Source organism: Dendropsophus ebraccatus, chromosome 8 (assembly GCF_027789765.1).
Source record: "Dendropsophus ebraccatus isolate aDenEbr1 chromosome 8, aDenEbr1.pat, whole genome shotgun sequence".
Classification (NCBI taxonomy): domain Eukaryota; kingdom Metazoa; phylum Chordata; class Amphibia; order Anura; family Hylidae; genus Dendropsophus; species Dendropsophus ebraccatus.
The window spans coordinates 3933419-3958715 of record NC_091461.1 but is presented as its reverse complement, the minus strand read 5'-3'; the positions used below and the strand labels follow the sequence as shown (position 1 = coordinate 3958715).

At 47.7% G+C, this 25297-nt stretch overlaps 1 pseudogene; it reads left to right on the top strand.

The window, feature by feature from the left end:
* Positions 1–25297, top strand: part of LOC138799094 (oocyte zinc finger protein XlCOF7.1-like) — a 46089-nt pseudogene that overhangs the window by 17494 nt on the left and 3298 nt on the right.

Sequence of the window (25297 nt, the reverse complement as noted above, 5' to 3'; positions counted from 1 at the left end):
AGTGACCGCCGTATTGGCGGTCACTAAGGGGTTAACTGCCGGGATCCGGGCACGGCCCGGATCTCGGCAGTTGCGGCGGGTGCCCGGCTATCACTGGCAGCCGGGCCCCGCCGGGGATGACAGGAGTGCAGCTCTTGCGCCCCTGTCATCCCGTGGACGTACCGCCACGTCCATCTGCAGGAACTGTATGCAGATTTGGACGTGCCGGTACGTCCATATGCGGGAAGGGGTTAAAGCTACTGTCCCTCATGCAACCTCCAATAACCCCCGTTTGCTCTCCCCTTGTTCGTACCTCACACAACTGCTTCCCAGATCTTGCCTGAGCCTCCCCTATACTCTGAAATTCTTTACCCCAACAAATTCAGCTCTCCTTCATGCCTATGTCCAAGTTTGCAAACTAATTCATTCATGTAATGTGTTTTTGGCTTTGTAATGTTCTGTCTGTCACCCTTATCACTTGTGTAGCGCTCTGGAATCAAGAGTACTTTAAATGGGTATTTCAGTAAAGAGCTAAAAAAAGGAAATGCTCCCAAACCTAGCTGGTGTTACCCACCAAGTCCCCCTGAGTAATTTGAGACATGTTCCATCTTTTTAGCTGCAGCTGTTCCCGAGCTACAAGCTCTTCTACAAGCCAGTCTATATCCAAGATGGAGACGGCCAGGAAACTACTTATCCCAACATGCATTGCAGCTCAGAGCCAACTGCCAAGTACCTGCCCATCGCTGGCTCAATCTGCTTCTGCTTATCCTGGGCCACATATGAATCTACATAGATAGATTAGAAAGAGAGATGAAGTTTTCATTTCCCCTATACTGCTCTGGAGGCTGTAACTTCTGTTTCCCTGCCGTTGGGTTGGTGCTCACTGATTGGTGTGATGTCAGTAGTGGGCGGGGTTAGAGATGAGGCATTACAGCTTGTCTGGCAACAGAAGAGACCAAGTTCATGTGACTTTGGTCTCAGAAGGGAGGGGGAGGACAGAGGAGCCAGGTCCATGTGGACCAGGCGGGGAGGATTTTCTGCAGCTTCAGGGTGTGAATCTGGATTTGCTGCAAACAAATGTCCCAATTCATGTAATAGAAACATATTATAAAAAAGCTTAGATTATGGGTGGGGATTGAGCAGGAAGTACCCCTTTAAAAATAAATGATAAGAACTAACTAGATTTGAATTTCCAGGGAAATACATAGTGCTTGGAAAGAGCACCCCTTTAACAGAAACTTTAACCCTTGATACCCTCACTTTACGAGCAACTTTGGTACAGTCCCTTAAGGAGCGAGTTTGGTGACAACACTTAAAGGGACCCAGATCGCACTTAAATGGACCCAGTTTGCTCTTAAAGGGACCCAGATCGCTCTTAAAGGGACCCAGGTCGCTCTTAAAGGGACCCATTTTCTTCTTAAAGGGACCCAGGTAGCTTTTAAAGGGACCCAGGTCGCTCTTAAAGGGACCCAGGTCGCTCTTAAAGGGACCCATTTTGCTCTTATTGGGGGGGTGGGGGTTGGTTTGTTTTTGCGCCGTTTGCCCTGGGGTAAAACTGACTTGTTATATATGTTCCTCAAGTCGTTACGATTACAACGATATGTAACATGTATAACTTTTATTTTATCTGATGGCCTGTAAAAAATTGAAACCATTGTTAACAAATATATGTTCCTTAAAGTCGCTCCATTCCCGGCTTATAGCACTTTTATCCTTTGGTCAATGGGGCTGTGTGAGGTGTCATTCTTTCTATCGGTACCTTGATTGCGCATATACGACTTTTTAAACACTTTTTAATACAATTTTTCTGGATTTGATTCAACCAAAAATGCGTAATTTTGCACTTTGGAATTGTTTTGCGCTTACGCCGTTTACCGTGTGAGATCAGGAATGTGATTAATATTTTGGGCGATTACACACGTGGCGATAGCAAACATGTTTGTTTATTTTTATTTATAACATGGGAAAAGGGAGGTGATTCAAACGTTTATTAGGGGAAGGGGCTTTTTTTTTTACACACATACTAGAAGCCCCCCTGGGGTTAGGGTTATTCCCCCTGAGGGACTTCTAGTATAGCCACATTGATCTCTCCTTGAGATCTATGCAGTATAGTTATATAGATATAGTATAGTTATACAGCATAGATCAATGAGATAGGCACTCTATTGCTTTCGGCTGCAGACTAAAGCAATCGAGTACTGAGCCGGGATTAGCGCCATTGCGGCGCAAACCCCGGCCGGTGCCGTAAGCAGAAATTCGATGCATCTGAATACTTAATTAGCGGGCACTGCGATCGGACCCGCGGTCCCGGGCTACAAGCGGCACTGGGGATCGCGGCGGTTCAGAGCGGGGCCAGCGTGCGGCCCCGCTCTGAACTTCCCTAGTGTTCGCTGGATGTACAGGTATGCCCAGGGTCGTCTAGGAGTTAAGAGCGTCTTGGATACTGTCCCTTTAAGAGCGACTTAGGTACCGTCCCTTTAAGAGCGACTTATGCAATGCCCCTTAAAGAGCGACGTGGGTACTGTCCCCTATGCTTTGCTACTTTACTGACTGAACTCTGCTACTTATAATGGTAGAGATCATTGCTCGGTTACCATGACAATCTTACTCATGTCAGTGAGACAAAATCGTTAAGGACCTTCCATCTTCTACATCTTCTATTGGCCAATAGTGGACATGTGACTGGGTGGATGTTGCGATACATTGACTGACAAGTACTTAGAATTTCTATTGGCTGCTATATTTCAGCTTTTTGCATATGTGCTGTGATTGCCTGTTAGCATTCACAGTGTGGCCATTATTTTCTATGGGGATCCAGGTTTCTCTTAAAGGGACCCAGGTCGCTCTTAAAGGGACCAATTTCACGCTTAAAGGGACCCAGGTCGCTCTTAAAGGAACCCATTTTGCTCTTAAAGGGACATATTTTGTTCTTAAAGGGACCCAGGTCGCTCTTAAAGGGACCCAGGTCGCTCTTAAAGGGACCCAGGTCGCTCTTAAAGGGACCCAGGTCGCTCTTAAAGGGACCCAGGTTGCTCTTAAAAGGACCAATTTCACTCTTAAAGGGACCAATTTCACGCTTAAAGGGACCCAGGTTGCTCTTAAAGGGACCCATTTTGCTCTTAAAGGGACCCAGGTCGCTCTTAAAGGGACCAATTTCACGCTTAAAGGAATATATTTTGCTCTTAAAGGGACCCAGGTCGCTCTTAAAGGGACCCATTTTGCTCTTAAAGGGACATATTTCGCTCTTAAAGGGACCCAGGACGCTCTTAAACGGACCAATTTCACTCTTAAAGGGACCCAGGACGCTCTTAAAGGGACCCTCATACCTTTTGGAATGACTTGGGTCCCTTTAAGAGCAACATGCGTCCCGTCCCTTTAAGAGCAACTTGGGTCCCGTCACTTTAAGAGCGACTTGGGTCCTTTTAAGAGTGACTTGGGTCCTTTTAAGAGCGACTTGGGTCCTTTTAAGAGCGACTTGGGTCCCTTTAAGAACGACTTGGGTCCCTTTAAGAACGACTTGGGTCCCTTTAAGAACGACTTGGGTCCCTTTAAGAGCGACATGGGTCCCGTCCCTTTAAGAGCGACTTGGGTCCCTTTAAGAGCGACTTGGGTCCCTTTAAGAGCGACTTGGGTCCCTTTAAGGGCGACTTGGGTCCCTTTAAGGGCGACTTGGGTCCCTTTAAGGGCGACTTGGGTCCCTTTAAGGGCGACTTGGGTCCCTTTAAGGGCGACTTGGGTCCCTTTAAGGGCGACTTGGGTCCCTTTAAGGGCGACTTGCGTTCCTTTAAGGGCGACTTGCGTTCCTTTAAGGGCGACCTGGGTCTCTTTAAGAGCGATCTGGGTACTTATAATGGTAAAGACCATTGCTCTGTTACCATGACAATCTTACTCATGTCAGTGAGACAAAATCGTTAAGGACCTTCCATATATTACATCTTCTATTGGTCAATAGTGGACATGTGACTGTGGATGGTGTGATACATTGCCTGACAAAACCTTAGAGTTCCTATTGGCTGCTATTTTTCAGCTATTTGCATATGTGCTGTGATTGGCTGTTAGCGGTTAGAGTGTGGCCATTATTTGCAATGGGCCATTATTTTCTATGGGAAATTTGGGGTCGTTTAACGTAAATTTCTTAAAAACAACAAATCCGAACGAAATGAAAAATAGATAGCACACCACACACCGCCGAGGGCTTCGAAACGCAGGCCACCATACATGGCCACCTTGAGCAGATCTGTTGGTCCTGTAAAGACGCTAAAATTATTATGTTAATTTGTTTTCCCTAAGACCCATTGGCATCACAACATATGGGGTAAATTCGCCCCTGCGAGCCCCTGGGACGAAGGAATATTTAATGAAAAAATAACAATTAAATTTTAATCCCCTCCTCCATGAGGTATAAATAGGCTCCACCTCCCCCTAGACCTCAGTCTAATTATAAAGAAACATAAAACACAGGGAGGGAGTCTTGTGATGCCAATGGGTCTTAGGGAAAACAAATTAACATAATAATTTTAGCTTCCCTTACGTCCCATTGGCATCACAACATATGGGGAATTAGCAAGCATTATCCCCAATGGGCGGGTTATTTATTACGTCCGCATTAAGAACAGATCTTGCAAAGGTTGTTCTTGACAAGAAAGAAGTATCCAGCCTGAAATATCTCACAAAGGTAGTCAAAGACGACCAGGTAGCTGCCTGGCATATGTCCTCAAGTGGCACAGCGGCACGCTCTGCCCAAGTGGAGGCCACAGCTCTAGTAGAGTGAGCCCTGGTAAATTCTGGTGGATCCAGATCAGCAGAGGAGTAACATAAGGCAATGGAGTCACAGATCCATCTGGATATTGAAGGTTTTGAAGCCTTTCTCCCCTTGTTCTTTCCTGCGAAAGGGATAAAGAAATTCTCGTCTTTACGAAAATCACCTACTCTATGTAGATAGATCTTGATAGCTCTGGATACGTCCAATAAAGAAAGATCCAAGTCTTCTTTAGATGATCCAGTAGGAGAAAATACAGGCAATACTATTGGCTGGTTGATGTTGGCAAATGAAGCCACCATAGGCAGGAATCCTGGAAGGAACCTAAGGATAACTTTGTCTTGGGAAAAAAATCACATATGGAGGTGCGGAGCCAAGGGCTTGAAGTTCTCCAACTCTCTTAGCAGAGGTAATGGCTAGTAAAAGAGAAACTTTCAATGTTAACTTGAAGTCTACTTCCTCCCAAGGCTTAAAGGGAGGAAGACACAGGCGTCTCAACACAAAGGATAAGTCCCATGGGTCTACCTGCTTTACCAGGTTAGGCCTAGTCTAGCCTTGACAAAATTCTTTACCTCCAAGATCTGAAAGAAACGTGAGTTTGGGTGTGCAGAGAGGGCTGCTATCTGCACCTTGATGGAACTAGGTTTTAATCCTTTATAGAAGCCTTCCTGTAAAAACTCCAATGACTGTGGAGTAGAAGGTTTAAGTCCATCAATACTCCTGCTTGCACACCAATCTTGAAAATCTTCCAAATCCGTGCATAAGATTTATTCGTAGTGCTACTACAAGCGTGAGAAAGAGTATACTATACCTTCTCAGAAAAACTAAAGTCTAATACGGTCCTCTCAGTCTCCAAGCTGTCAAGCTGAGGCTGGAAAGATTCCTGCACAGATGTTGACCCTGGAATATTAGATCCGGATGCGGAGGTAATCTCCAAAATTCCCCTCTGCTCATATTCATGGGCAGGGTGAACTATGACCCCTTCGGCCAGAGGGGAGTTATTATTATTACTGACGACTGATCTAGACTGATCTTCGTGAAACTCTGGGAATCATGGCTATGGGAGGAAAGATATACGCCAGCTGGTATGTCCATGGTATTGTCATTGAGTCCACTACCGTGGGATTGTCTGCCCTGTAAAGGGAACAGAAATTCCTCAGTTTGGCATTGCTTGCTGATGCCATGAGGTCTCTCTGAGGAAGCCCCCACCTCTGGGTTAACTGAATGAACACTCTCCTTGAGAGAGACCATTCCCCCGGTAATGTCAGGCCTCAACTCAGTCAATCCGCCAATATATTGTCGACACCCCTGATATGAATCACAGAGAGTCTGGTTATTCTGGTTTCTGCCCAACAGAAAAATCTTCTCTACTTCCCTGAGGAGAGAAGGGGATCTGGTACCTCCCTGTTTAGGTACGCCACACAGGTCATGTGTTCATCCGGATTCTGACTGCTCTCTGTAAAATAGGAGGAGAAAAATGAAGAAGAGCTAGGTAAATCGCTCTGAGCTCCCTCACGTTGGAGGGCAGAGCGGATTCCTGTTTACTCCAAGATCCTGCAGTCGTGATGACTGTCAGATGAACTCCCCAACCTGTTCCTGAAGCATCTGTCGTGATGGTTATCCAGTGTGGTTCTGAAAATAAAACTCCATGTTTGACTTGTCTCCACCACATTAGAGAATGTCTTGTTTGAGTCGATAGAACCTGCATCGCATCCAAGTCCTTCAGTCCTCGGTTCCATACTGTTAGTGCTTCTCTCTGAAGAAATCTCATGTGCCATAACGCCCATGGCACCGCGTCCGCAGCTGAGGCAAGGAGCCCTAGAAAGCGCATTTATGTTCTTATGGATACCTGACGAGGAGGAATTAGGAATTAAGTCTGATTTCTCTATGTTGATAAGCCAACCTAATTGTGTATGTCCTGGACATAGTTCAACTGAACTCTCAGAAGATCCTGAGTCTGAGTCATAATCAACCAATCGTCCAGGTAAGGGATAACTTTATCCCCTGTAAACGGAAGCGAACCATCATGGTGACACTACCTTTGTGAAAACAAAGGGTGCGGAGGTATTCCGGATGGAAGGACTTTGAATTGTAAGTGTCTTACCTTCCCCTGGATTTGGATGGCGAAGGCTCTCCTGTGAGCCTTCAGAATCGGTACATGAAGATATGCATCCGGTAGATCTATGGTGACCATAAAATCTCCCTCCTGGAGGATAGATTTTACCGATCTTATGTTCTCCATGTGGAACGTCTTCTTTACGATGCACCTGTTGAGATATCGCAAATCTATAATAAGCCTCCAATTTCCGGATGGCTTCAGCACTAGTAACACTGGGGAGTAAACTCCCTGACCGATCTCTGATAGAGGAACATCCATTAGAGCCTCTTTGGAAAGGAGGTAAAGAATTTCTGTCTCTAGGACTAAGTGTCTTTCTGGCTTAAGATTTCTTGACAGAAGAAATCTTGGAGGAGGAAGAGATGATAAATGAAGGACATAACCATTTTGAATAATATTTAACACCCAGTGATCTTTTCTTAATTCTTCCCAGGCAGGGAGAAACAAACTCAGACGTGTTCCCACTGGACAGCTTCTGCGTCAGAAGTCTGGTTTCTTGTTGGTGTCCTTATTCTGCTGCTTCCCAGAACCTCTTCTGGAATAGTTTCTTCCTCGACCTCTGTACTGGTATCTCCCTTTGCCTCGCTGAGGAGATTTTGCTCTGCGAAAGGAATCACCGCTCTTATAGGACAATGGTAGGGACTTCCCCTCCTTGTCAGACAATTCCTCCATTAATTTATCCAGCTCAGAGCCAAACAGCCTACCTGGCTGGAACTCCATATTACAGAGCTGAATTTTGGAGTTAGCATCTCCAACCCAGGGTTTTAACCATAGCGCCCTTCGGCAGCGGTTGAGAGCGTACTCGTTTTTTTACGCTAACCTGGTTCCCTGAGATGCATCATCGCAGAGGAAGTCAATGGCCATAATGACCTTTTTTAAGGAGCAAAGGACCTTGTCCCTGCTAGCTCTACCTTCCAAATTTTCCTGGACCTTGGTCAGCCATCTTCTTAGGCTTCTAGAAACCTCAAAAGAAGAAATGGAGACTGCCCCTTGGGCTGCCGCTGCCGTATATGATCTCTTGAGGGCTACCTCCACCCTTCTATCCATCGGATCCTTAAGATTGGATCCGTCCTCCTCAGGCAGCACAGTACATTTTGACAGTTTGGCTATGGCCGGGTCCACCTTTGGAGGCTCATTCCAGTCCTTACCTTGTTCTTCCTTGAGAACATATAAGGTCTTAAACCTCTTGCTCAAACCCGGAGCCTTTTCCGGTTCCTTCCATTCCGCCTGTAACATAGACAATGAAGTCTTACCCACAGAAAAAGCCCTAGGCTTTTTTGAGGAGGACGAGTCCTTATCCTCTTCTATTTCCTCAGGGTGTATTTCAGCTTGCACAGCTTAGCAGAGCTTGTGAATTCTATCAGCTGTGAAATACCCCCTGAATAATTCTCTCATCTTCAGAAGTAGAAGAGGTTTAGAAGAAGATGATGAGTTAACTTCATCAATCACAGTAAAACTGAAAATTACCATAATCCTACAGCCATAAAGTAATATACTCACAGGCTGGGAGTAGAGAGAGAAATACTCCATTTGGTCTTTAACTTAGGACACGGGCGGCGATTCTCATTAGCCGCTAAAGTCTTTTGTACATAGTCCTTGACCCATACAACTACATCCTGAACATTAGGCTCCTCATAGGTTTAGGTCTGCATGAAGGACAGCGTACTTAGGCATTATAAATATTTTTAGGCATTCATAAATATTTTTATGAAAGAAAGGATGAATCTTATCTGGAAAAAATGATCCTCCTACGGTATCCATAGCCGTCAGGTAGAGGAGTCTCACACTCGGCACATGAAGTGCTTCCTTAGAAGGTCTTTTGCCAGCAGCAGGACTGGTCTCCATTTCAGACATCTGCAAATAATCAATGTATTACAATACATATAAACCACTAGCCTGGCTAGAGTGATATCGGAAAGAGACACTAGGTGGCAGCAACACTTACTTTTAAGTATATAGAAGAGAGATCACAGCACTTTGCACTCAGATGTTTTCTATTAGATCCAAATGAGCCACAGAAAATCCTTCCAGAGGAAGACAGCCAGACCTAGAGGTAGCAACAGCTTACCCTCTGCCTTGAACACACAGCTAATCCGGCATGCAGAGAGCGCGCGCCGCTGCCGGCCCCCGGAAGTGACATGACGCTGATGCCCCAGTGCTGAGACGCACGCAGCGCCGATGCGTTCCACAGTCGAACGCGACTGGAAGAAAAACCAGCGGCTCGGGTGACACGCAGAGTGCGTTCCAAGACGCACTAGGTAAGAAAAACTTAAAAGCTAAGACCTGCAGAAGCAAATATCAGGATACTACCTGGACACCGGCTCCAGCGACATCCCAGCAATCATTACCTGGAGAGAAAACCTGAATGCAACAGGTTAACAAAGCATAAAAACGGAGGAGGGACAAAGTCCCCTAGGGCTAACAGCGATGAAGTACAAAAAGACTGAGGTCTAGGGGGAGGTGGAGCCTATTTATACCTCATGGAGGAGGGGATTAAAATTTAATTGTTATTTTTTCATTAAATATTCCTTCGTCCCAGGGGCTCGCAGGGGCGAATTTACCCCATATGTTGTGATGCCAATGGGACGTAAGGGAATACGGATTACAATATGGGGATTTTCAAGCACTATAAAAATATGGATTACAATATACAGTGGTTTGCAATAAATTAGAATATCAACAAAAAGTTTTTTTTTTTTCCAGTAATTCAATTCAAAACGTGACCTCATATATTCTGTAGAGACATTACATACAGAGTAAACTTTTTCAAGCGTTTATTTCTGGTAAAGTTAATGATTATGGATTACAGCCAAGAAAAACCCAAAAGTCAGCATTTCAGAAAATTACAATATTATATAAAACCAACTGAAAAAAAATGTTTTTAACACAGAAATGTCGACCAAATGAAAAGTCTGTACAGTAAAGTCGGGCACCTTCGGCATGAATGACGGCATCAATGCGGCAATGTGGCATGGAGGGGATCAGCTGATGGCACTGCACAGGGGTTAGTAAAGCCCAGGTTGCTTTGATAGCGGCCTTCAGCTCGTCTGCATTGTTGGCTCTGGTGTCTTCCATCTTCCTCCTGACAATCCCATGGGGTTAAGGTCTGGCGAGTTTGCTGGCCAATCAAGCCCAGTGATGCTGTGGTTAGTAAACCAGGGATTGGGACTTTTGGCCATGTGGACAGGTGCCAAATCCGAGAATCTTTCCAGCATCGGGAAGCATGAAGAGCTCTAAGGGCCCTATTCCACCGGACGATTATTGTTTGCATAATCGTTAACGATCTCAAACGACCGCTATTGCAAAAGACCTGAAAACGTTCACTCATTTCCATGGAACGATAATCGTTACTTATGATCGTAATTGCGATCGTTTTCTCTTCGCTATTTATTCGCCATTGCGTTCGTATCTATTGCGAATGACCGAACGATGTCTTATTCAATGCGAACGATTTGTGAACATTTTGCGAGCGAGCAACGATAAAAATAGGTCCAGGTCTTATAAAGCGATTAACGATTTCTCGTTCGGTCGTTAATCGTTAACTGCTTTTATAACCGAACGATTATCGTTTAGATTCGAAAGATTAAACGATAATCTGAACGATAATTGTCCGGTGGAATAGGGCCCTAAGATGTCCTGGTAGACGGCAGCGGTGACTTTGGTGTTGATGAAACCCAGTGAAGCTCCACCAGCAGATGACATGGCTCCCCAAACCATCACTCATTGTGGAAACTTCACACTAGACCTCCAGCAGCTTGGATTGTGTGCAGCCTCTCCACTCTTCCTCCAGCAGCTTGGAGCACTGACCAGCAGTCCAGTTCTTCTTCTCCTTGGCCCAGATAAGATGCTTTTGGTGTTGTTTATCGGTCAGGAGTGACACATGGGATGTAACACTTGTAGCCCTTGTCCTGCAGAAGTCTGGATGTGCTTGTGGCTCTTGAAGCACTGACTCCAGCAGCAGGCCACTCTGTGAATCTCTCCCATGGCATTTTGGTTACAATCCTGTAAGACTGCGGTTCTCCCGATTGCTTGTGCGTCTTTTTCTACCACACTTTTTCCTTACACTCAACTTTCCATTATTCTGCTTTGATCCAGCACTCTGAGAACAGCCAGTTTCTTTAGCAATGAACTTTTGTGGCTTCCCCTCCTTGTGCAGTGTGTGAATGATGGCCTTCTGGACATCTGTCAGCAGTCTTCCCCATGATTGTGTTGCATACTGATCCAGACTAAGGGACCTTTTATAACACTTAGGAAGCCACTGCAGGGGTTTTGGGTTAATTATTTAAATTTTCTGAAATACTGACTTTTAGGTTTTTCTTGGCTGTAATCCATAATCATCAACTTGAACAGAAATAAACGCTAGAAAAAAGTTCACTCTGTATGTAATGACTCTATAGAATATATCAGGTCACTTTTTGAATTGAATTACTGGAAAAAAACTACTTTTTGTTGATATTCTAATTTATTGCAAACCACTGTTGTGCTTTTTCAGGCATTATAATAATGTACAGAGAAGTCCTGGATGAAAAATGCTTCCAGAGCTCTGGAGCTCAGACTGGGCCGAAGCTTCATCTTCCAACAAGACAATGACCCTCAGCCCACAGCACCTGATGTTACTTTATGTCTGATGAAGAGGCCTAGACTCCCGAAAGCTTACATCAAATATACTCAGTCACCCTCGAAAAGGTATCGCCTGATTTCTCCTCTATTCTACTCACTACTGAGCACAGGTTTGAATACTGATCACCATGGGGGATTTCAGTTTTTCTTGTTTAAAAATATAGCAAAGATATGTTTGTATTTTCTCTGTAGAAATGTGTGTGTGTGTGGGGGGGGGGGGGCAGAGTGTACAGTAATGGGGGTACAGACTGTACAGTAATGGGGGGTGCAGACTGTACAGTAATGGGGGGTGCAGACTGTACAGTAATGGGGGGTGCAGACTGTACAGTAATGGGGGGTACAGACTGTACAGTAATGGGGGGTACAGACTGTACAGTAATGGGGGGGTGCAGACTGTTCATTAATGGGGGTACAGACTACATAATGGGGGTGCAGACTGTACAATAATCGGGGTGCAGAGTGTACAGTAATGGGGGGAGTGCAGTGTGTACAGTAATGGGGGGAGTGCAGCGTGTACAGTAATGGGGGGAGTGCAGCGTGTACAGTAATGGGGGGGGCAGAGTACAGTAATGGGGGGGCAGAGTGTCCAGTAATGGGGGGGCAGAGTCTCCAGTAATGGGGATGGGGTGCAGTGTCCAGTAATGGGGGGGTGCAGAGTGTCCAGTAATGGGGGGGGGAGGGGTGCAGATTGTCCAGTAATGGGGGGGGGAGGGGTGCAGAGTGTCCAGTAATGGGGGGGGGGGAGGGGTGCAGAGTGTCCAGTAATGGGGGGGGGGTGCAGAGTGTCCAGTAATGGGGGGGGGGGGGGTGCAGAGTGTCCAGTAATGGGGGGGGGGAGGGGTGCAGAGTGTCCAGTTATGGGGGTGAGGGGTGCAGAGTGTCCAGTAATGGGGGGAGGGGTGCAGAGTGTCCAGTAATGGGGGGGGGAGGGGTGCAGAGAGTCCAGTAATGGGGGGGGGAGGGGTGCAGAGAGTCCAGTAATGGGGGGGGAGGGGTGCAGAGTGTCCAGTAATGGGGGGGTGCAGAGTGTCCAGTAATGGGGGGGTGCAGAGTGTCCAGTAATGGGGGGGGTGAGGGGTGCAGAGTGTCCAGTAATGGGGGGGGGAGGGTGCAGAGTGTCCAGTAATGGGGGGGGGGGGGGGTGCAGAGTGTCCAGTAATGGGGGGGGAGGGGTGCAGAGTGTCCAGTTATGGGGGTGAGGGGTGCAGAGTGTCCAGTAATGGGGGGAGGGGTGCAGAGTGTCCAGTAATGGGGGGGGGAGGGGTGCAGAGTGTCCAGTAATGGGGGGGGAGGGGTGCAGAGTGTCCAGTAATGGGGGGGTGCAGAGTGTCCAGTAATGGGGGGGTGCAGAGTGTCCAGTAATGGGGGGGTGAGGGGTGCAGAGTGTCCAGTAATGGGGGGGGTGCAGAGTGTCCAGTAATGGGGGGGAGGGGTGCAGAGTGTCCAGTAATGGGGGGGGGAGGGGTGCAGAGTGTCCAGTAATGGGGGGGTGCAGAGTGTCCAGTAATGGGGGGGGGAGGGGTGCAGAGTGTCCAGTAATGGGGGGGAGGGGTGCAGAGTGTCCAGTAATGGGGGGGGGGAGGGGTGCAGAGTGTCCAGTAATGGGGGGGGTGCAGAGTGTCCAGTAATGGGGGGGGGGAGGGGTGCAGAGTGTCCAGTAATGAGCAAAAATGAACTTTTTTGAACTTACCAAATGGCTGCAATGAAACAAAGAGTGAAAAATTTAAAGGGGTCTGAATACTTTCCGTACCCACTATATATATAGATATACACACGCCATGTTTGGTTAATACCAAGCAAAAGGAGAGGAGGAGCACCAGGTCTGTCTAGTCGCCCTTGTATTATCTTTATCCTAGGGTAGATACGGTGCTACGGAGGACAATATCACCCTGCACCTCCAATCACTGATCACATGACCCGTCACATGCCGACCACGACCAAACCTCTATACACGGCCTGGCTCCTCCCACATATGTCACTAATCACATGCTCATGACATCACCACAGGTCCTATCGCTCACCAGGATGTCACCTAAGGTCCTTTCCCAACTGTAGTCAGTAGAGAAACACGGAAACCGCAGGTCACATGACGTAGCCCAGGTAAGAGGGTACGGTGATCTACTATATATATAATATATGTATATAATACAGGAGGAGGAGAGGACTGCGGGGTATATAATACAGGAGGAGAGGACTGCGGTGTATATAATACAGGAGGAGGAGAGGACTGCGGTGTATATAATACAGGAGGAGGAGAGGACTGCGGTGTATATAATACAGGAGGAGGAGGGGACTGCGGTGTATAGAATACAGGAGGAGGAGAGGACTGCGGTGTATAGAATACAGGAGGAGGAGGAGAGGACTGCGGTGTATAGAATACAGGAGGAGGAGAGGACTGCGGTGTATATAATACAGGAGGAGGAGAGGACTGCGGTGTATATAATACAGGAGGAGGAGAGGACTGCGGTATATATAATACAGGAGGAGGAGAGGACTGCGGTGTATATAATACAGGAGGAGAGGACTGCGGTGTATATAATACAGGAGGAGAGGACTGCGGTGTATATAATACAGGAGGAGGAGGGGACTGCGGTGTATATAATACAGGAGGAGAGGACTGCGGTGTATAGAATACAGGAGGAGGAGAGGACTGCGGTGTATATAATACAGGAGGAGGAGGAGATGACTGCGGTGTATATAATACAGGAGGAGGAGAGGACTGTGGTGTATATAATACAGGAGGAGGAGGAGAGGACTGTGGTGTATATAATACAGGAGGAGGAGGAGAGGACTGTGGTGTATATAATACAGGAGGAGGAGGAGAGGACTGCAGTGTATATAATACAGGAGGAGGAGAGGACTGCGGTGTATATAATACAGGAGGAGGAGAGGACTGCAGTGTATATAATACAGGAGGAGGAGAGGACTGCTGTGTATATAATACAGGAGGAGGAGAGGACTGCAGTGTATATAATACAGGAGGAAGAGAGCAAGAAAATGGCTGCACCTCTCACCCATGTTTGATACTAAAGCTTTTAGTTACATTAAAAACCAACATCAGAAGTTAGTATATAATTTGATCCAACCATACTGCCTCATGTACCACGTGCAGTTAGAGTATGGACTGTGTATCAGAGACCTGCACGTGGTACATGAGGCAATATGGTTGAATCAAGTTATATACTAAATTTTCACGTTGGTTTTTAATGGAGCTAAAAGCTTTATTATCAACCATGGGTGCGATGTGCAACCATTTTCTTGTTCTTTAAGCCTGTGAAGTAGTTGATGATGATGATGGTGATGGTGGTGCTCATGATGATAACAGCCACATACTACTTGTGGATGTGTCCTGCCAACTGACGTGATGACAAAGAGTAGGAGGGTGTTGTTCCTCACATTGGTAGCCATTTCTACGTAAGGTGAAGATGCTTTGAGTTTATGTGCAGATGGAGAGTTGTAGTTCCAACAATTGTGCCTGCACAACCATGGCTTGTTTTCTCCCTGCAATTGTGGTGGGGCTGGTAGCCTGAGTCTTAGGGGTGTTTAGGGTCACTTGAGCACTTGTCACGGTAGCCTGGGGTGGTATTAGACCCACCCCGGACTGTTTGTACCGCCACACACAGAAAGAGAGAATAGCCCAAGTGTACAGAGGTGTGTAGGTGCTGAAATTAAAGAGTAGACGAGAGTCCTGTGCGTTTTGGTAAAAATAGAATACTTTACTTTAAATCAACACAGTGCAAAGAACAATACACGAGTAACAGTGCAATACAGCAGCACAGATCTTGCAGAAGACTTAGCTACTAATAGCTGAGGTAGGACACTGGTGCTTTTAGTAGAAAGGTGCTTTGTAGTAGACAGAGGAGTTGCCAGAGGAGCCCTGCCCAATGTAGTAAGTGTGCTCTTCCAGAAGAGGTGAAAAAGAATATTGTACTCACGAATGACTTGCTGTCTCTAGCCCGCCTTATGCCCCCTAGTTGCGGTCTACCCATCCTAGGTGGATAATACAAGCCACAGTCGTGGATTATCTGGGTGTAGCAGACTCCTAGGATTGTCCAGTTGTCCTACACTGTGCAGTAGGATACATAGACCTTTTTCACGGTATCTTTGTCCCAGTGGGGTTAGTTCCTTTTGCTTCAGGCAACTGCCCTGCACATTAAGAAAGGTTCCTGTCATGGGCAAGGTGTTCCCTGTTTGGCTTCTCTCCCCTTTTTAGAGCTTAGCACTGCATAGTTATCTTAGGGTTTAGTAGGAAAATTTTGTAAAAAACTTAGCTGCTTCTCACACATCCAGACCTCCAGACACTAACTTTAACTCTTATTCACTGACAGGGGACCTAACTAATGCTTGGCCCTGGTTTAACTCCAGCAGAGACTCCTTAGTTTGCTTCCTCTCACACTGAGAACTATATCTAGACTGACAACTTCCTCCCACCAAAAACTAACTCCTCCTTCAGGGGCTGTGTAAACCCTCCTGTGAGTGGTGGGGTTAGTCTGTGTGAGAGAGAGAAGATAGGATAGGACAGAGAAGAACTCGCACCTGTGACTGGTTAACTTAATCATGCGACACAAAACAATTTAACCCTTCTGCTCCTTTAACCATGCATAGTATAATAATAATAATAAACGCTTTTATTTGTATAGCGCACACAGATTCCGCAGCACTTTAGATAGTTTTGCCAATTATTGCTCCCTGTCCCTATTAGGGCTCTCAATCTAAATCCACCTATCTGTATGTTGGTATAATACAAGACAGAAGTGACACCTAGCGGGGAGAAGACAACAGCACACCATCCCCACCTGTGTGAACCTAAGGGAGTGACTTACAAAGTTGCTATACACAGCACCCGGTGCTGGGACAACACACAAAGATTGCACAGTGCAATGGTTTTTGTCATAATCCCCCCATCAGCAATATTTGTGCCACCATTACCACCTGAGTTTGCCCTAGGTCTGACCGCTTTTGAGTAGTGGCTGTGTCATCTGCTGCTGAATTGACAACAGCCGATCTTTCCTGAAGACCTTTGATCTCTTTTCCGTATGTCTGCTCCGCTCTTTAACGCCACCTTCTTCCTCTGATGTCATCCTCGCCATCCTCCTCGTCACCTGGCCTGGCAACCACTACCACTATAGCCACGAATCCTTTTACCACCACAAAGGCTATCAATTCCCTCCTGATATCACCATAGCTACCAGTGTCTACACCGCCACCACCATGGCTACCACTGCCCCTTACTGCCACTACTACTATCACCGCTCCTACTACCACCACCAATACCAGGGCTACCACTGCCCCTTACTGCCACCACTACTATCACCGCTCCTACTACCACCACCAATACCAATACCAGGGCTACCACTGCCCTTTACTGCCACCACTACTATGATCGCTCCTAATACCACCACCAATACCAGGGCTACCACTGCCCCTTACTGCGACCACTACTATCACCGCTCCTACTACCACCACCAATACCAGGGCTACCACTGCCCCTTACTGCGACCACTACTATCACCGCTCCTACTACCACCACCAATACCAGGGCTACCACTGCCCCTTACTGCCACCACTACTATCACCGCTCCTAATACCACCACCAATACCAGGGCTACCACTGCCCCTTACTGCCACCACTACTATCACCGCTCCTACTACCACCACCAATACCAGGGCTACCACTGCCCCTTACTGCCACCACTACTATCACCGCTCCTACTACCACCACCAATACCAGGGCTACCACTGCCCCTTACTGCCACCACTACTATCACCGCTCCTAATACCACCACCAATACCAGGGCTACCACTGCCCCTTACTGCCACCACTACTATCACCGCTCCTACTACCACCACCAATACCAAGGCTACCACTGCCCCTTACTGCCACCACTACTATCACCGCTCCTAATACCGCTATCACTGCCCCTTACTGCCACCACTTATATCACCGCTCCTACTACCACCACCAATACCAGGGCTACCACTGCCCCTTACTGCCACCACTACTATCACCGCTCCTACTACCACCACCAATACCAGGGCTACCACTGCCCCTTACTGCCACTACCACTATCACCGCTCCTACTACCACCACCAATACCAGGGCTGCCAATGACTGTTGTCATCCAACTCATCTACAGGAACAATATCTTCAATATCTTTCTTAGCACCAGAGGAGGTTACATCATCTTCTTTTACACCTACAGATAAATCACCTAAACGCTTATTTAGCGAACGACAGGCGATAATTTTCTCTTTTAAACTATAGGTGTTTACTTAGAGTGATAAATCTCTATGAAAAGTCATTAAAGGGAACCAATCGGTACGTCGGCACATCCATGAAACACGGAACGTGTGTATAAGTGTCACAGCTGCGGCGGCGTCCCGTGCTCCGGGCTGCAGCCACAACTTTCCCTTGCCTCATGCAGCCGCCGGGGTCCATGTGCAGAGACCCGGCGCTGCCACTAGTTCGGCCCCGGGGGGCGCCTTACCTCGCCCCACTCCTGTCTCTGTCAGTCCCGGCTGGCGCGCGCGTCCCCGCCTCCTATGGCGCGCGTCGGCTGCCTCAGATTTAAAGGGCCAGTCCGCCCTTAATTGGTAGTTGCGCTGGTCACTCCCTATATAATCCCAGCATGCCCCACCACAGGTGTTGGAGCCTCTACATGATTCCTATAGCGTTTGGCCCAGCTCCCTGTTGTTCCTGACCTCAGGCCTTGTACCTAGTCCCTGTCCACTGTCCCAATCCCTGGTCCCTGCCCGCTGCTTTACCATTGTTCCTGAGCTCTGCCTGCCACCTGCGGTTACGCCTACAGACCTCTGCCTGCATTACCATCTGCCTACTGCTCCTGCCACGCCTCGCCTGCTGTCACTAGCAACCAAGCCAGAGGTAGCGACCTGGGGGTCGCCTGCCGCAGCGAGTCCATCCCGCCTTGCGGCGGGCTCTGGTGAAAACCAGCGGCCCCTTAGACTCCGCTCCCTGGTGCGGTTACCATCATCGCTAGTGACAGTTCAATGGATCTGGCCAAGCTTGCAGCTGTTCTCCAGTGGCCACGTCCTGTGGGACTCAGAGCTATCCAACACTTCCTAGGATTTGCCAACTACTATTGGCAGTTCATCCCACACTTCTCTACCCTGGTCGCACCCATCGTGGCTCTCACTAAGAAGAAGGCGGATCCCAGGCATTGGCCACCTGAGGCCGAGCAAGCCTTCACTAGCCTTAAGACAGCCTTTGCTTCTGCTCCTGCTCTAGTCCGCCCGGATGCCACCAAGCCGTTTTCACTTGAGGTCGACGCATCTTCAGTGGGCGCTGGAGCCGTCCTCTTACAAAGGGACGCATCAGGCAAGACCCGAACCTGTGGGTTCTTCTCAAAGACTTTCTCCCCTGCCGAGAGGAACTATACCATTGGCGACCGAGAACTCTTGGCGATTAAGTTGGCACTGGAGGAGTGGCGTCATCTCCTAGAGGGGGCTCGGCATCTGGTAAATATCTACACGGACCACAAGAATCTTCTCTACCTCCAATCGGCCCAACGTCTCAATCCCCGGCAGGCCACATCCACTCTTCAAAGATTGCCTCCCGGAAAGACCTATGTGCGCCCTGCTCTTTGAAGACGGATCTTGAGGTGGGGTCATTCCTCTATGGTGGCCGGGCATCCGGGAGTTCAAAAGACCGGGCAACTGATCTCCCGTCACTACTGGTGGCCCAGCCTACCCCAAGATGTCAAGGACTTTGTAGCTTCCTGTACCATCTGTGCCAGGAACAAGTCCTCTCGTCAAAAACCTGCCGGCCTACTTCAGCCCTTGCCAGTTCCAGACCACCCCTGGTGCCATATAGGCATGGACTTTGTCACAGACTTGCCTCCATCTGCGGGTAACACTGTCATTTGGGTTGTTACTGACCGCTTCTCTAAAATGTCCCACTTCGTGGCTCTTCCTGGACTACCATCCGCTCCTCGCCTGGCCCAGCTGTTCTTTCAGCATATCTTTCGCCTACATGGTCTTCCTCTTCATTTAGTGTCTGACAGAGGCTCACAATTCGTCTCCAGATTCTGGCGTGCTCTCTGTTCCCAACTCCAAGTGAAGCTGGACTTCTCATCGGCCTATCATCCCCAGACCAACGGGCAAGTGGAAAGGGTCAATCAGGTCCTTGGCAATTATCTACAACACTTCGTCTCCGCTCGCCAGGAAAACCGGTCCAGTCTGCTTCCATGGGCAGAGTTCTCCTAGAACCATCAGGACTCGAGTTCCACAGGCAAGTCACCCTTCTATGTGGTCTATGGGCGTCACCCTCGTCCTCCTCTGCCTCTCTCTCTATCCTCCGAGGTCCCAGCCGTGGCGGAATTGTTGTCTGACCTGCAGTCGATCTGGGAACAGACTCGACAATCTTTGCTCAAGGCATCTGACCGCATGAAGGACCAGGCGGATAAGAGAAGAAGACCTGCCTCAGATTTTCTCCCAGGTGACAAAGTCTGGCTCTCGGCCAAATATGTCCGGCTCAAGATTCCCAGCTACAAGTTGGGTCCTCGATTCCTCGGTCCTTTCTCTGTGCTAAAACGCATCAACCCTGTCACCTACAAACTCCGCCTACCCCCTACTATGCGGATTCCGAACGCCTTCCATGTTTCCCTCTTAAAGCCAGGGGTCCTCAACCAATTCTCCAATAAGTTTTTGTTCACTGCTCCTCAAGCCGTCTCTGACGACGTCTATATTGTTAAGGACATTCTGGCCTTGAAAACTGTCAGAGGAAGACGGTTCTTTCTAGTGGACTGGAGAGGATTTGGTCCTGAGGAGAGGTCCTATGAACCCGAGGCTAATATCCTGGATCAAGATCTCATCAAGAGGTTCCTGCAGGCTAGAAAGAGGGGGAGGCCTAAGGGGGGGGGGGTACTGTCACAGCTCTGGGCCGCCGTCGCAACTTTCCCCTGCCTCATGCAGCCGCCGGGATCCATGTGCAGGGACCCGGCGCTGCCACTATTTCGACCCCGGGGGGCGTCTTACCTCGCCCCGCTCCTGTCTCTGTCTGTCCCCGCCTGCTAGGGCGCGCGCGCTCCGGCTGCCTCAGATTTAAAGGGCCAGTCCGCCCTTAATTGGTAGTTACGCTGGTCACTCCCTATATAATCCCAGCATGCCCCACCACAGGTGTTGGAGCCTCTACATGCTTCCCATAGCGTTTGGCCCAGCTCCTGTTGTTCCTGACCTCAGTCCTTGTACCTAGTCCCTGTCCACTGTCCCAATCCCTGGTCCCTGCTTTACCATTGTTCCTGAGCTCTGCCTGCCACCTGCGGTTACGCCTACAGACCTCTGCCTGCATTACCAGTCTGCCTACTGCTCCTGCCACGCCTCGCCTGCTGTCACTAGCAACCAAGCCAGGGGTAGCGACCTGGGGGTCGCCTGCCACAGCAAGTCCATCCCGCCTTGCGGCGGGCTCTGGTGAAAACCAGCGGCCCCCTTAGACTCCGCTCCCTAGTGTGGTTACCATCATCGCTAGTGACAGTCCAGTGGATCCACGACTCCATGCGTTACAATAAGGCCTTACATTTGTGTCAGTCTCAAAACTTGTGGCCACGGTCATTTACAACATTGGTGTTTATTACCTGAGGCAACTGAGTGAAATTTACTATAGATTGTCTTCATAAATAGAACAGTAGAGATAGTATAAGGGCACTCACCATTTAAAATTCTTATCTTTATTGTAGAAACATCTTTAAAAGTCCATAAACGACAAGGCAGGTAGCGAAGATGCCAGTAGCTCTTCAGCAGCATGACAGCTGTTTCGCGTAACTAATAGTGATGTGTCTGGTGATGTGTAATTAGCAGAGATGAGCGAACCTGGAGCATGCTCGAGTTGATCCGAACCTGAACTTTCGGCATTTGATTAGCGGTGGGCTGCTGAACTTGGATAAAGCCCTAATGCTATGTTGAAAACTTGGATATAGTCATTGGCTGTATCTATGTTTTCCAGACAACCTTAGAGCTTTATCCAACTTCAGCAGCCCCCGCTAATCAAATACCGAACGTTCGGGTTCGGATCGACTCGACCCGAACCCGGTTCGCTCATCTCTAGTAATCAGTCACGATGCTGAAGAGCTACTGGCGTCCTCGCTACCTGCCTTGTCGTTTATGGACTTTTAAAGATGTTTCTACAATAAAGATAAGAATTTTAAATGGTGAGTGCCCTCTACTGTTCTATTTATGAAGGTAATTTATGCACCTATCCAATGAGTGAGCACCACCACTTCTTATAATTCAATGCTTTGCCGGATTTAAATATCTGCTACATGAACCAGATGCAGTAGTGCCGATTACTTTCTCTACATTACTTAAGGTCCTATTACACCAAAAGATGTCTGACAGATTATCTGACACATTTTTTTTCAGCCAAAGCCAGGAACGGAATCTTTGGCTGAACAGAATCTCAGTCTTATCTTTACGACCTGTTCTGTTTATAGTCCATTCCTGAGTTTGGCTAAAAAAAAAAAATCTGTCAGATAATCTGTCAGACATCTTTTGGTGTAATAGGGCCCTTACTATAGATTGTGTCTGTATCTGTCTCTATATAACAGCCATATCCCATTTATTATTAGATTGGTGCATGAGATCATGTGACATTATACAGTGGTGATACATCACATGGCTGAAGATGGAAAAAAGTCACATGACCGAGAAGATCCTGAGTCTCACCCTGGAGATCATCTATCTACTCACAGGAGAGGTGAGGGATTCTGGGTAATATGTCACATGACCACCCTCTTATCTCTAGTAATAATACAGGACATGAGCGGAGAGGTGAGGGATGGGTCACATGACCTCCCTCTTATTTCTAGTAATAATACAGGACATAAGCGGAGAGGGGAGGGATTCTGGGGGATGGGTCACATGACCTCCCTCTTCTCTCTAGTAATAATACAGGACATGGGCGGAGAGGTGGGGGCTCTGTATATAGTGATATTTATCAGGGTCTCTCCATCCTCAGGATTACACAGTAGTGAAGAAGACATGTGGAGAGTGTGTGGCCCCCAGCAGCAGCAGGTCAGGAGGATGGAGCAGGGCCCGGGGCCCCATCACGGAGCCTCCACCTCCCTCACTGATACCTGAGAGGGAACAATGAGCAGAAGATCCTAGAACTCACCCACAAGATGATGGAGCTGCTGACTGGAGAGGTGAGCAATGCTGCTGGGAATGCTGGGACATCATCCAGGAACACAAGGGATGATGGGTCTGGATGATGACTGGATCATTGTGTGTGTCAGGTTCCTATAAGGTGTCAGGATGTGGCCGTCTATTTCTCCATGGAGGAGTGGGAGTATGTAGAAGGACACAAGGATCTGTACCAGGAGGCCATGATGGAGGATCACCGGCCCCTCACATCACCGGGTAAGAGGAGACTCTCATTGATGGTAAAGGAGAGAGAAGTATTGGGGTCCCCTAGACCCCCCATCATCTGCTCATCACATATACACAATGTATTCAGTCACTGTGTGTGTCTCCTACAGATGGATCCAGTAAGAGATGTCCCGCTCCTCTGGATCCCCAGGGTTGTACACAGGATAAGGTAGATGGATCACAGGTCTCTCTATGTTATACGAATGCAGTCCTCACATTAGATCAGAGATCACTGCTGATATGTTTTTATCATTTAGGTCAACAGTTTGTTTGACATTAAAGTTGAAGTTATAGATGAAGAAGAGATGTACATAAGAGCTGAACAGAAGTGTAAGGAGGAGTAACTCATTTTTATATCAGTTTTAAAGGTCAACCTAGACCCCCCCATAACATGCCCATCATATATACAATGTATTCATATACTGTGTGTGTCTTCTTCAGATGGATCCAGTAAGAGGAATCCACCAGAGAGATGTCCCGCTCCACTGGATCCCCAGGAGAGTCCAGAGGAAAATCACAATGTCCAGCAGGATCCCCAGGTAGATGGTGCTGGGGTTTCCTCTTCTCCCTTCACAGTACTGGTTGTTATAAATGTTTCCTTCCTTGTTTAGGGTGAAGATTTGCTCAATATTAAAGTTGTTGTTATAGAGGAAGAAGAGGAGGAGATGTGTATAAGGGATGATGGGCAATTTAAGGAGGAGGAGGTTCCTGTAAAGATCTGTCCAGGTGAGTGATGGCCAAACTACAAAAGAGTCTCGTATGCTCCACGTTCAATGTTAGTAGACAATAAAGACCCCAGCACATAGCGCCCTATTACATGGAGTGATAATCATCCAAATCAGGGCGATATCCCTCCGTGTAATTAAGATGACTAGCCAAAGAGCCGATCATCGCCTTTTGGCAAGTTTAAAAATCATTGGCTGCTGCCCACACAGCGGTACATGTAATAGTAGCATGGCCGACGTCAGATGATAGTGTACATAGAGTTACTTACCTGTCCACCTTCCTCTGGTATCCTGCTGTCTTGTTTCTGTGATTCCGCTCACCATAGGCGCCTCAGGGACTTACAAACCTGTCCTTGAAGAGACAGGCCACTCAGCCGATCACTGGCCTATAGCGCTGTCCCATCTCAGCCAGTGATTGTCTGAGCGGCCTGTCACTTCAGAGATAGAACCTAAAGCGAGAGCTGCAGTAACTGGGGAAAGTTCAGTAAGCTGCAGTAACATAGACAAAGCTGGAGGACCCTGGGGAACGTGGGCAGGTAAGTATATCTTTATTATTTTACACCAAAGCAAGCTTGCTGCACGATAATTGAGCCGTGTAATAGGTTCTTAAGCAAGCGCTGATCTAGCAGATCGGTGTTCACTTACCCATTAGCCTGTGTAATATGTCTCTAAAAATTATGAAAACAGACTGATTCAACCAAAAAGATCATATATCAGGGGGAATTTAAAGAGACTCTCTGTATCCACCAAACTGCTAGTACCATCTGTTTGATGAGAGTGTTGTGTCTTTTACAATGTGCCTGGTTAGAGCAAAAAATAATCTTTTAACCCTGCAGCGCTGTGTCATACTGGCATGGCTTAGATTGTCTGTGCTCCAGGTCTCTGACGCCTCTCCTTTCTTCCTCCCCACCGTCATCATTAGCAAAGCCCCCCAGCAGGATTTCCATTCATCATTCATTCAGTGCACATTGGCTATAGCGACACAGGTGATATATAGAAATCCTGCCGGAGGTGTTCCTAACAATGAGGAGGGCGGGGAGGAAAAAAGGAGAAGCGTCCCAGACCTGGAGCACAGCCACTCTAGGCCACGCCAGTATCACACAGTCCTGCAAGTTTAAAAGATCATTTTTTGTTCTAACCAAGCACCAGGCGCATTTTAAAGGCTACGACCAGTAAGGATTTATTCTAAAGAGATTAGTACTAGTGGTTTGGTGAGGTGGGTTGTTGGATACAGTGTTGCTTTAAAGGGATGTTCCCATCTCAACTACTATAGTTATACTTGTAGGGCGTCAGGATGGAGAGTTCAATGCAAAATCATGTTATTGCTTCCATAAGGAGACACCACACTTAGGGAAGTATCTCTAGTCAAGCCCAGCACACATAGCAAGGAGGCGAATAACACAAGACATCGCAGAGGCGACAAGGTGTAAGGAGATCCAACAGTATCACAATAACAGTGAAAACAGCAATCACAGATACAAGGGAGAAATATCAGGTCGTAGTCACTCCCTTCATTCACACATTGCTCGGGCGCTGTGCCGCTTTGGCTGACATGCGAGATTCCCAAATGCAATGGAACCTCTCCGGGCCCCCTCTAGTAGGTAACATTATACATTTCCAGATCATCTACTAACTTTATTCATTGGGACAATGTGGGGTATTTAGGGGGTTTCCAATAAGTAGAATAGTTTTGCGGGCATAGTATAGCCAGACTCTATA